Source organism: Zalophus californianus, chromosome 2 (assembly GCF_009762305.2).
Source record: "Zalophus californianus isolate mZalCal1 chromosome 2, mZalCal1.pri.v2, whole genome shotgun sequence".
NCBI lineage: Eukaryota > Metazoa > Chordata > Mammalia > Carnivora > Otariidae > Zalophus > Zalophus californianus.
In genome coordinates this window covers 175,910,155-175,921,339 of record NC_045596.1, presented here as the reverse complement: position 1 = coordinate 175,921,339, position 11,185 = coordinate 175,910,155, and the positions used below count along the sequence as shown (strand labels likewise).

Genomic DNA, 11,185 nt, shown 5'->3' with positions numbered 1-11,185 from the left:
ACAATGTGATGCTCAACAAATCCTTTTTAAAAGGACCATTTGATAGAATTAGGAGGAGAGGATCAGTGGTTCTAAAGATTCATTTAGCATAGATCTTGTCCAGGGAAAGGAAAAGTCTTGGAACTCAATATGAATATATTTAAATATGACTCAGGAGAGAAGGCATTTTTTTTTAATACATGAATTTGAGCTGTGTGAAACCAGCAGCAATAAACAGGACTTGTAATACTACCGATGGCCAATAAACAAGAATGAAAGTCTGAAATATGTACATGCCAGGGACCAACTCAGACAACCAATATCCCATTCAGTCAGATAATAATTCTTTATTGGTCCACACGCATAGGAATTCAAACTGGTTATACAGGGTGCAATTGAGAAATTCTTCAAGTGCATGTTTGTGTGAGCTTGTACTATCCTGACATTGGGAAAAAAATAAAAATAAAATTACTTACTCATTCTTGGAGAAAAGATCCAGATACTCAAATTTACATCAGTTAATCATAAAGTGTCTTAGCCAATGTTCCCTAAAGACTTGTCATAAATATTTTGCACAAAAAAGAGGACCACAACTCCAGCCTGAGTTCAGAAGGATGTTCGGTGTTTCTATAATCTCAGTATTTCTCCTGTGCACCCTGGATGTAGAGAACTCTAGTACCTTAAACTTTCTCTTTCCTTGTAGCAACTGGAGAAAAGACTGGTCAGTCTGACAGGGAGTAACCATGTTTGGTTTCCAAAGGAGGGACACCCTAGTGGTGTTTATAGGAATGGTACATTCTCACTGGAAAATTTCCTTGAGGTGATGGTAGCCTACAAGTGTACTACCGCACAAGCCATCCCAGAGGCCACAGAGCAGAAGGGCTCCCACCAAACTAATATTCTCAAAACAGTTTTTGAATTCTTTTAAATGCACAGCTGGAAGCAAGAGAGGGCAGATGAGGCGGGGAAACACAACTGAGAGAGGGTGCATGGGGGGTGGAGGAAACACACTACCTGATCCTCAGTTACACCATATTCATACACCCTCTCTCTCTCTCCCTCTGCCTCATCAGCCTGCCACACTGAGAATGAGTTATGCAGACAGAGATGAGGTTGAAGCAGCAGGGCTCAGCCCGAAGGTGCCTAAAGCCAACACAAGTTTGCTCTCTCAGGGAGACACAGGGGCAAGTCCCCTGACCAAGAGCTGTAGTTGGCCAATAAGCTTGATGAGGAGCGAAAGATTTTATCTATATTTCTTAAGCAAAGGGTACATGATGCCAGGAGGGGTTTCACGACTGGGTGGACAGGTTAAGACCACATAAATATTGGGTGTCTCATATTTCTCATGTATACTTAGAGGTTCATGGATATCCATTGTCTCTTGGTCCTTCTGGCCTTTTCTGTCTATGTTCAGCAATACATGCTTTACTACCTCGACCTGTGTCTCACCTGTCTCATGGGTTACTAACTTATCTGTATCTAACACATTTCATGAATTCTCTCTATATCTCATGAGCTACCTGCTATTTATAATCCATATCTCGTGCATCTTAGGAGTTTCATTCATCTTACAATTTTCTTGTCTTTTATAATAGAAGTGAATATTCTCAAATAACAGAGCAAATACACATTACAGTGCTGATATGTTTATTTCTTTAAGTTTTAGAAGTATTTATTCATTCATCCTTTCTTCCATCCATGCAATGATACAACAGATACTTGTTGAGCACCTAGTAATTGCCAGGCACAGGTCTAGGAGGTGGGAAGATGAAGACGAAGATGACATGGTCTGGCCTGAAAGTGATGACCGTTTAGTACTAAAAAGACACATAAAAACAAATACTGACATGAAGTGTCATGGGTTTTGTAAGAAACCTTTGTGCAGAGCATAGTGGAACAAAAGCACCCCATGGTCAAGTTGACAGCGTGTGTGGGTGGGCGACAGTGACAAGGCTTCCTAGCAGGTGTGGTGCTGGAGCTAAGTCTTGAGACAAATACTCTGTCTGGGCAGAAGGGGAGAGAAGAGCCTTGCAAACAGATGGATCAGGGTGAGTACAGCTGTGGAGCCTCTGCAGGACATGCTGAAGTGTCCCAGGCCAGGCACAGTGGCAGACAGAGGGGGCCAGATGGTGGGATATCTTGAATTCTAACAGAACATGGAGAATAGTCTCTTCCTTTAACTGCTTGATCCCAAACTCTTCGCAGTGTGAGGGTAACTCCCATTTGGTCTGTAAGTGCTACGATTTATTTTTTGGGAGGTCTTAAGCTCTCAGAACTTCTTCTTTATCTGTGACATGGAAAGAATAACTCCATGCTGGAAAGTTTGATGTGGGGATTGGGAGATTACTGGCAGAAGGACTTGGTCCACTGTCTGGCACCTAGAAAGCCTCCAGTGAATGGTATTGATCATTAACATAATCATCATGGCAATGATCCCGACTTCCCAAAGGGTTGAGTGAGATATAATGGGGTTTCAATTTACCAGACACCATGATTTACAGAATGCCTAGTGACTTTCAGAGAAACATTCAAATAGTAGCATTTGTCCCCATTAGAACAAAATGAACTTAGAATTGTAACCTGGACAGTAGCCACTCCTCAGCCATACCTCGAAGTTCCTTGGGAATAATAATGATGGTAATGCCCTGTGATGATATCATTACTCTGTTCAAAACATAGAAAGATACAATATGTGTAATTTTATGACATTTGGGACAGCGGAGAAATTTGAAACCCACATATTTCTGAATTAACATCATGTCACACTGGAAATGAATATCTCGAAAAGATCACTTGCAACAAGGTGTCGCAGCAAAATGCTGTGAGGTCTCAACCAGCCGCCTGGGTCAGGCTGGGGAGACCGGGCGGGGGGGGGGGGGGGGGGCGGCCTTGCCTTTGTTTGGGGCTGACAGAGAGACAATGGGAAATGTCTGGAGATGATTTGTGCTGCCAGCATCTTCAAAAATAAGAGACGATGGGGGAAAAATATTACCCGGGGCAGAGCTGGTACCATTAGGAAATGGTGATTCAGTTCATCGCGTTGACCCGCGTGGTGCTTGCTTTGTTTAAAATTGTGCTGGGCAATTCCTTCAGCGTCAGGAAGAGAAACAAGTCTTGTCAATAAATTATAGCGGATGTGGGGAAATCATTCCCAGAGTGAGGTCTGGGACTGAATGAGTCCTGTGAGATCAGTGCCCACAAAGGCAGCTGCCAAAATTTACATTTTTCTGTTTGCCCTCTGATTCAGGGTGGATATAAATCTACATGTTACAACCGCGGAGCCCCCTGTCTGCTGGCCTCGCGCTGGGACAAAGGGTGGCGGAGGAGAATGTATGACCCCCACAGATGCAGGCTCCAGCTTCATAATGACCCCGCCACTCTTGGCATCTTTTCTAGATTTCTGGAATCTCCCAGAAAATGTCCGTCCCCTCATGACAAATAATTAATGTATACTTAATGCCTCCCAACTCTATGGAGAGCAAAAATATTTAAATCTCTGAAGATATAGTTTTAATTATAAAAACTATCCATATGCGTGTGCACTGCAACATCTTCAAAAGGATTCAAGGGTAGACAAAATAAAGTCAAAGTCGTTCTCTCCCTATTTCCCACCTAAATCCAATTCCCAAGAGATAGCCACAAATCATTCGTTGTATATCCTTTCGAACCTTTCACTCTGCACAACACGTAGTGGCAAAGGCTCTGAAATCAGACTGTGTGGATTCAGATCTGTCTCTGTCACCCTGTAGCCACGTTGTCTTAGACAAATTCCACAACCTTTCTGCACCTCAGTTTTGTCATCCTTAAAGTAGGGATAATAATGGTATCTACCCCATAGACTGGCATGAGGATTAAGTAGATTTATACATACACAAAATGTATGCCTGACACTTAAGAAGCAGTGAGTGTTTGCAAAAATGGGGATGTGACTGAGAGAAAAAATTCCTTAGGGGCTTTGTTTCCAGAGGGTCATAGAGTAGAGGAGTAAGTTAGCTTGTTGGGCCGGCATGAGTTGGACTCAGCTCCCGAGTTTCTTTCTCCAAAAGCAATAGTTTCTTCCACTTCCCCAGTAAATATAACTACCATAAGAACACAGGCCATGAGGTGAGGCAAGCAAGGATTGGAAACCAGGCCTGACTGGTGTTAGGATAATAGCACATTCTCTACTTACTAGTGTTAGGATAATGGCACATTCGCTAACTTCTCTGAGCCTCAGTGTCCTTGCCTACAGAAGAGGAACAATAGTTTTGTTTCAGGGATTATGTGAGTAATACATGTGAATGATTTTCCCTGGCTCAGAGTCAGCACTCAGAAGAGAGCTATGGTAGCATGAAGCATAGGGCTTGATGCTTCTTTTTCTTATGTCTCCAGCAGAGGTGTGGAGTCCTGGACTGACACCATTCCGAGGAGAGGAGAGGGACAGAGACTTGACTTTGGCCTTGCTGGGGATGGCTGGTTCATACCCCAATTTCGTCTATGATCTTTGGCAAGCTACCTTTCTTATGTTGGGATAGAGTTTTCCAGGTGACAAAGCACTTAAAAAAAGATTTTTTTATTTTAATTTCTGTGAGAGAGAGAGAGAGAGAGCACATGAGCAGGGAGAGGGGGTAGGGCAGAGGGAGAGAGAGAAGCAGACTCCCCACTGAGCAGGGAGCCTGACCTGCGCTCGATCCCAGGACCCTGAGATCATGACCTGAACTGAAGGCAGATGCTTAACCAACTGAGTCACCCAGGCGCTCCGACAGAGCATTTTCAATTGCATTCACTACCCTATGAAGCAGGAGGAAAGGGAAGTTATCACAGCCTTAGACGAACATTGGTTTCCACATAACAAAACTGAGACCCAGAGAGCACAAAGTACTTGGCCAAGGTCAGCTAGCACAACGCAGAGCCAGAACGGGCACTCTGTGCTGAGACAGGCCTACCCATCCAGTTCCCCAAGAAGGCCAGCTGGAGGCCAGCTTGTAGTGTGTGGGGTGCCGTGGGCTGCACAGGTAAGATAAGGGTTCTGGGGTCATGGGCTGGCTCAGAGTAGGCCCCCAGCAAACAGGTCACCATTATTATCAAAGCATCTTTATGTAACATCTACCTGTCTCCCACCCCTGCCCCCATGACTCAGTCTAGCTTTGTTTCTCTGGGCCTGGTACAGCTGATGAAGCTAATAATACTGACCTAAAATAACTATAAAAGCCTGGCAAAAAAAATTTTTTTTTCCTACCCAAGATGATCTATATTTAGGGAAGTGTGGCTCTTCTCTTCCTATATCCATTTCATATATTTTGAGTCAGGAGCAATTTTGCTTGAGAAACATGGTCAGGACAATTTCGTCTATAACTGCACTGGAAGGAAGACGATAATGGAAATTTTAATGAAGACGCCGATGCAATGAGAATAGGAATCAGTCCGTTTGCAATAGGAAGCAGCTACTTTGCTCAACAGGCAACAAAACCTTTAGTTTGTGTTCATGAAAATTATGATCATCTCCGGCTCCGCTGAGATTTCACCAAGAGGGGAAAAAAAAAAAAAAAGAATTTAAAAAGTTCAGATGCAGTTCACTCGGAAGCTTGTCTCCAGACTTTGAGAACATTTCAATTTTTCAAAAGGGCACACCAATAAAGAGGCTGAAGGCTGGTACAAAAGAACACAGATTCTCTAGATCATAAGGACCGTGTGAGACAGTATGTTGCTAGTTGTCTGGGCTTTGTATCTCATGACTATGACACAGCGGGATGAACAATAACACGCTGGCCTCACCATGCTCAGCCTCAGGGCCTGGGCCATGAATGGGACAGCAGTGCAGTGCAGCTGTAGTCTTTGGCCAAGGACATGCCCTGCACTTGTCTGTGGCGGGGACTAGCTGGGGAGGGAGGAGGTAGACCTGGGATGTGTATTGCTAGCACTGGGGGACAGAGGGACCAAACTCAATCAACTGCAATACCTGAGCCTGTCTGCTGAACCAAATCTTAGAGGACCCAGGGAGAGTGGCCCAGTTACAAAGGCTCTGCCACTGAGTGGTGGGAGAAACGATGGGGTCTGTCTACCACCCGGTCTTCCATGGAAAAGAGAATGGAGTGTCACCATTACAGCTCCTCGTGTGGTGTGTGTCAGGCACTGCCAATATCCAACTGTCTAGAAAAAAACACACTGTGCTCCTTTCCTCACTCACACAGAACTCTTCTGCGACCGGATATATGGGTTTTCCATGCCAAGCAATTCTGCAACTGCCTGGCGTTAGTGCAGACCCCACAGGTTAAGACTGTCCTCAACCTCAGACACCCATTGCATAGTATGTCCCCAGGGTACCTACAACTTCTGCCTGACTTCCACAAATGGAAGATTCCCATGACCCCCTCCTGGGTTTGATCACTTGCTAGAATAGGTCACAGTACTCAAGGAAACCCTGAATGTTTACTGCTTTGTTATATAATAAAGAATATGATAAAGGATACAAATGAACAGCCAGGTGAGGTGGTATATAAGGTGGCGCCTGGAAGGGTCCCGAGCGTAGGAGCTTCTGTCCTCGTGGAGTTGGGAGCAGCACCCTCCCAACACCCAGATGCGTTCATCAAACCCATCTCCACATCAAACACATCTTGGAAGCTCTCCAAACTCTGTACTCATGAATTTTTATGGGGGCTCCATCATGTAGGCATGATTGATTATAAATTCATTTTCCAACCCCTCTCCCCTCTCTGGAAGATGGGAGACAGGGCTGAAAGTGCCAACCTTCTAATCATGCTTTGGTCTTTCTAGGGACCAGATCCCATGTAGGAGCTCACCCAGAGTTGCCTAATTTGAACAAAAGACATTCCTCTCTGTCGATTTTCAAGGGATTTAAGAGCTCTGTGTCAGACACTCCCATCACTTGGGAAATTACATGGTTTTAGGAACTTTGTGTCAGGAATCAGGGTCAAAGACCAACTATTAGCAGGAGCTAGAGGCATATTATTTCACACAAACCCAATTCCCATTCTCTTACCCTTTGCTGTTCAGAGAACTACGGTTTTGTTCCAGGGGAAAGGACAGCCCAGATAAACTACATTCACAGCTTCCCTTGTTGTTAGGGATGACCATGTGACCATATGACAAATCAAAATTCTGACCAATAAGAAGTCGATAGAAGTCAGCTAGGGATTTGGGGAAAGGTCGAGTCTCCTGATTTCATACCTCTCCATGGTTGTTTGCAAGAACATTCACAATTCTTTCCATTGCTGCGCCTTGGAATTGACTTTGCAACTCTTTCTCAAGAGGCAGAGACTATTTCTCCACCTCTTGACTCTGAGTTTGGTCCGTGACATGCTTTGGTGAGTGTACAATAGGCAACAAGATGCAAACCAAAACAGACATGGGATTGCACAACGGAACTTGCCCTCTCTTGTTTCTGGAAAGCTGAGACTGCCACGAGAAGCCACCCTTCTTTGCAATAATTGAACATTTAGATAACAGGAGCAACCACAGCATGTGCCTACCTAACATTCTCATACCCATGAAAATGCACTTGCTCTCTCCCCAAAAAGGAAGATTCGAAGTATCACTGGTTAGTGCCTCCACCTCTGCATGTTGTTTATTTCTTGTCTAGTGCAGGCACAATCCCATCTAGATATCCAGTAGCCTGGGGACTAAATAAGTAGTTGGGGGGGATTGTAAATGCACACTCATACACAGTCATGCACACACACACACACACACACACACACACAACCAAGAAAGGAAGAACATATAGGCAGCTACTCTAGTCAATATCTGCAGCTAGTAAGGAGCAGTGACAGAGGGCGTGGCAGTGCCCAGTAGAAGCACCAGTGATGCTGGGCAGGTAGGATGGTGCCGAATGGACATGGTACTACCTAGGGAGGCCTGGGGCAAAGACAGGAGGGAAGGAGGACTGAACAGATTATACAGAAGCACATATGAGACCACCCAAGGCTTCTGCAAATACCAGAGGGAGAGTCTTTGTAGGGGTCTGGGTTCCTGCATCTTGCATTTTATGGAAGACGACACTTACAAGATGAGGAAAAGGAAAACATGCTAAAGATATAAAAAGACACAGTCATCCCCCCCCCCAACCCATTAATGTCCAGTTGGGAAGACAATTACTCAATGCACAGAATACCTACCCAAACCCCCACATAATACAGGATTAGGATGTTCCGGCTCTGTAAGAAGTACTGAGACAAGGGAAGAAAGGAGGGAGGAAGATAGGGAGGAGGGAAAGGAGGGAGGGACTGACCTTGGGTGCATCTATCTGGAAAAGGCAACAGCTCATCATGGTGTCCAATGGCCTACACAGTGCCCCTGCTGAGTTCTCAGAGGGGACAAGAGCTACCAGGGCCCAGAGAAGTTAAGTGCCTTGCTCTAAGTCCGTAGGCAGTGAGGAGCAGGGCATCCTTCAGGATAACACACCACCACGGCAAACTATAATGGAGTCACTTGTAGGAAACAATTCTTACACTGATTTTCCCCTTGCACTTTTCATTCTCCTTGCAGTCAAAAGAGCTGTTGTTTGTTTTTTATTAAGTCATTTGATTTCCTTGTGCCTTCAATAGGCAAACTTCCCCAACTAGTCATCTGTTTCTTAGCTGAGCTTTTCTGCCTAATAGTAAGGAAAGAAGTCGTTTCTGTCACAATGGTATCTTATGTGCTGTGTGATGGAAAGGATACAGAAGTGCAAGTCAGGAGACCCAAGTCTTTCTCTTGGCTCCATCAGCAAATATGGGGGCATTTTGAGCAAGTCACTTCATCCCTGTGGACCTCTGTTGTCTCAGCTGCAAAATGCAAGGCTTGGCCTACATCAGTGGTTTACCAGTTGCTTCTTGGAACCCTGAGAGTGCATGGTAGTACCCGAGGAGCAGATAAGGGGGGAGACCCAATGAGCAAGACTTCAGTTCCCCCATTCCACCTCAGTTTTATATATTGGGGTTCCTAAGCTAAAAAAAAATCATCTAGAGAATTGCCCAGGCACCAATAATTTGTCTTTGCAAGGCATTTGGTTGATGGTTCTAAAGATAGCTCTGTGCCCACTTGCCTCAAGTGAGTAAAATTTTGGTTGGACTAAAAATAAAGAATGCTGGTTGGATTTCCAGATTTTTTTCAGAATGGCACAGAAGAGAGTAGACTGAGAAAAATGCTTTATGAGTAGGGAATTATTTTGCTTTTCTGCCAAAATTTATTACATAAGCACATTTCATCCTTAGCAGCACCAACCCCAGCGTGAACACTATCTCACTGTATGTACATCTGCCCTGAGGACATAAACTGGAAGATCCATATAGGCAGGGGCCACACCGTGTCCAGCCTGGAACCTTCTCAAAAAGGGTTGGTGGGAAAGATGAGAGAGTCCCATGTTCTTTGTTTCCTCCTCTAGAATCTCAGCTATATGAGGAATTTATTTAGCCATGTTATAAATACCCTATCACTATGATTACAAAAACAGTTACACTACAAATTAACATTTAAAGAGAACTTCCAGGCAAGTGAGTATACCCACCTTCAGTCCAGAACATCTGTTAAATGGTCTGTTAATAGAAGAACCATAAGAAAACAGAGACTCTCAAATTGTGTTGCTTGATACTAAAGAAAAATTGTTGCAGGTGCTCAGACTTTTAGCTAACGAAGTAAAAACAGTGATACGTGGGACACAAAGTAAAATTTAAAGAATGATATATGGGAACCAAGGTAATTGGAATTTTGCTTGTTTACAGATAAGCAAATTGGCAGGTACCATTAGAACTGTCTTCAAGTGAATGGAGATGTTTTGTGAATTAAATCCTTCCTGATCACTTCCTATATTACTAAAACAATGAGGAGGAAAGGGACTTAGATGTAAGAGAAAAGATCCTGATTTGTTAACAGAAGTGAACTGAGATTTTTGGGGGAATAAAACACTAAGGTGGCCAAAATAATGTCACCCTCAGATCTCTTGCCATCTGTCCATCTGTTTTGGACATTTGCCTATTGAAAGGCAAATGGTTGAAAAAAAAAGGGATCTTTATGATCTTTATATCTGTATATGGAGCATGTACAGAAATGTGAGCTGGAGAAACTATTATTAGGATATCACATCTATAAAAGGTTTGAGGCTTTTAAAAATCCTGTTCCTCTACATGATTTCATCTGGGCTGTGGGACAGGTTCAGAGGCAGTGTCTCCACTGTACAGGGAGATAAACTGAAATATGGGGCTTTCAGAAGTACCTGCAAGAGAGAGGTGAAGAGCCTTAACCAGAGCCTCACAGAAGGGAGTGACAAGTCAGGACCAGCCCCGTTCCCTGTTCAGGGATATCCTTGTAGCCCAAGATTGTAGATTGTGAGAGAGCAGCCAGCAGGGGGTTGAGGGAGTCTAGAGGGGCAGGGAGCTCTGGGAAGAATGTGGAACTTCAGGGAGGCACCAGGAGAGGTGGAGGAGGGGCATCGTCTGGTGAAGAATGGAGATCCATTGTTACCTCAGAGAATCAACAGTCTTTGGGACTGGTCCTCACCTGACAGCAGGCCCACAGACCCCGGAAGGCTTAGGGGGACAAAAGGTCACTCCAGCAGTTCACTTACTTATAATAAGAGTGATCCCTCACCCCAGTGACTAGAATGCTCCTGTCCACACAGGGCAGATGATCGTGTGTGAAATGATCCCCCAGGTAGACGCTGGGGACACATTACTGGGGCCATCAGGCTGGGAAGGGGACCTGGGCCTGACCATGTTGCAAGTCGGTATAAAACTCCTAGGAAGGTTGTCAGCTGTCTGCCCTAGCTGAGGCCCTCAAAACTGTTTTTTTCCCTGAGGCTCAAACCAGTTCTCAGCACTCCTGTGTTCGTGCCCATATTCCATTCCTAGAATCAAGGTGTCTGGTCACTGAAGTATTTATAACAAGGGTGTTTGGTGACCCCAGAATGGGACCAAGCTTGGGGAAATATTTCACAGAAAACCCTATGAAATGTACCTACATCCCAGCCCTATATCTCTGGTGATCCCTCAGATGCCGTACCCCTCTCCCCATAGTGTTGAATGTACCAGACAATTCTGCCCTTTGAACTACATATTTTATTTTTTTTAAAGATTTTATTTATTTGAGAGAGAGAGAGAAAGAGCACAAGCGGGGGGAGGGGCAGAGGGAGAAGCAAGCTCCCCGCGGAGCAGGGAGCCCGATGCAGGACTCGATCCCAGGACCCTGGGATCATGACTAGAGAGGAAGGCAGCCGCTTCACCAACTGAGCCAC

The 11,185-nt window shown here is 44.7% G+C and overlaps 1 long non-coding RNA gene across 1 annotated transcript; it reads right to left on the bottom strand.

The window, feature by feature from the left end:
• Nucleotides 1–1,649: 1,649 nt before the first annotated feature.
• Nucleotides 1,650–10,294, bottom strand: LOC113925087. Its single transcript, XR_003520906.2, has 3 exons — nt 10,169–10,294; nt 9,464–9,546; nt 1,650–1,796 (listed from the first exon to the last, which is right to left on the bottom strand). It is a non-coding gene; the product is annotated as an uncharacterized LOC113925087 (long non-coding RNA).
• Between the last annotated feature and the right edge of the window lie 891 nt (nt 10,295–11,185).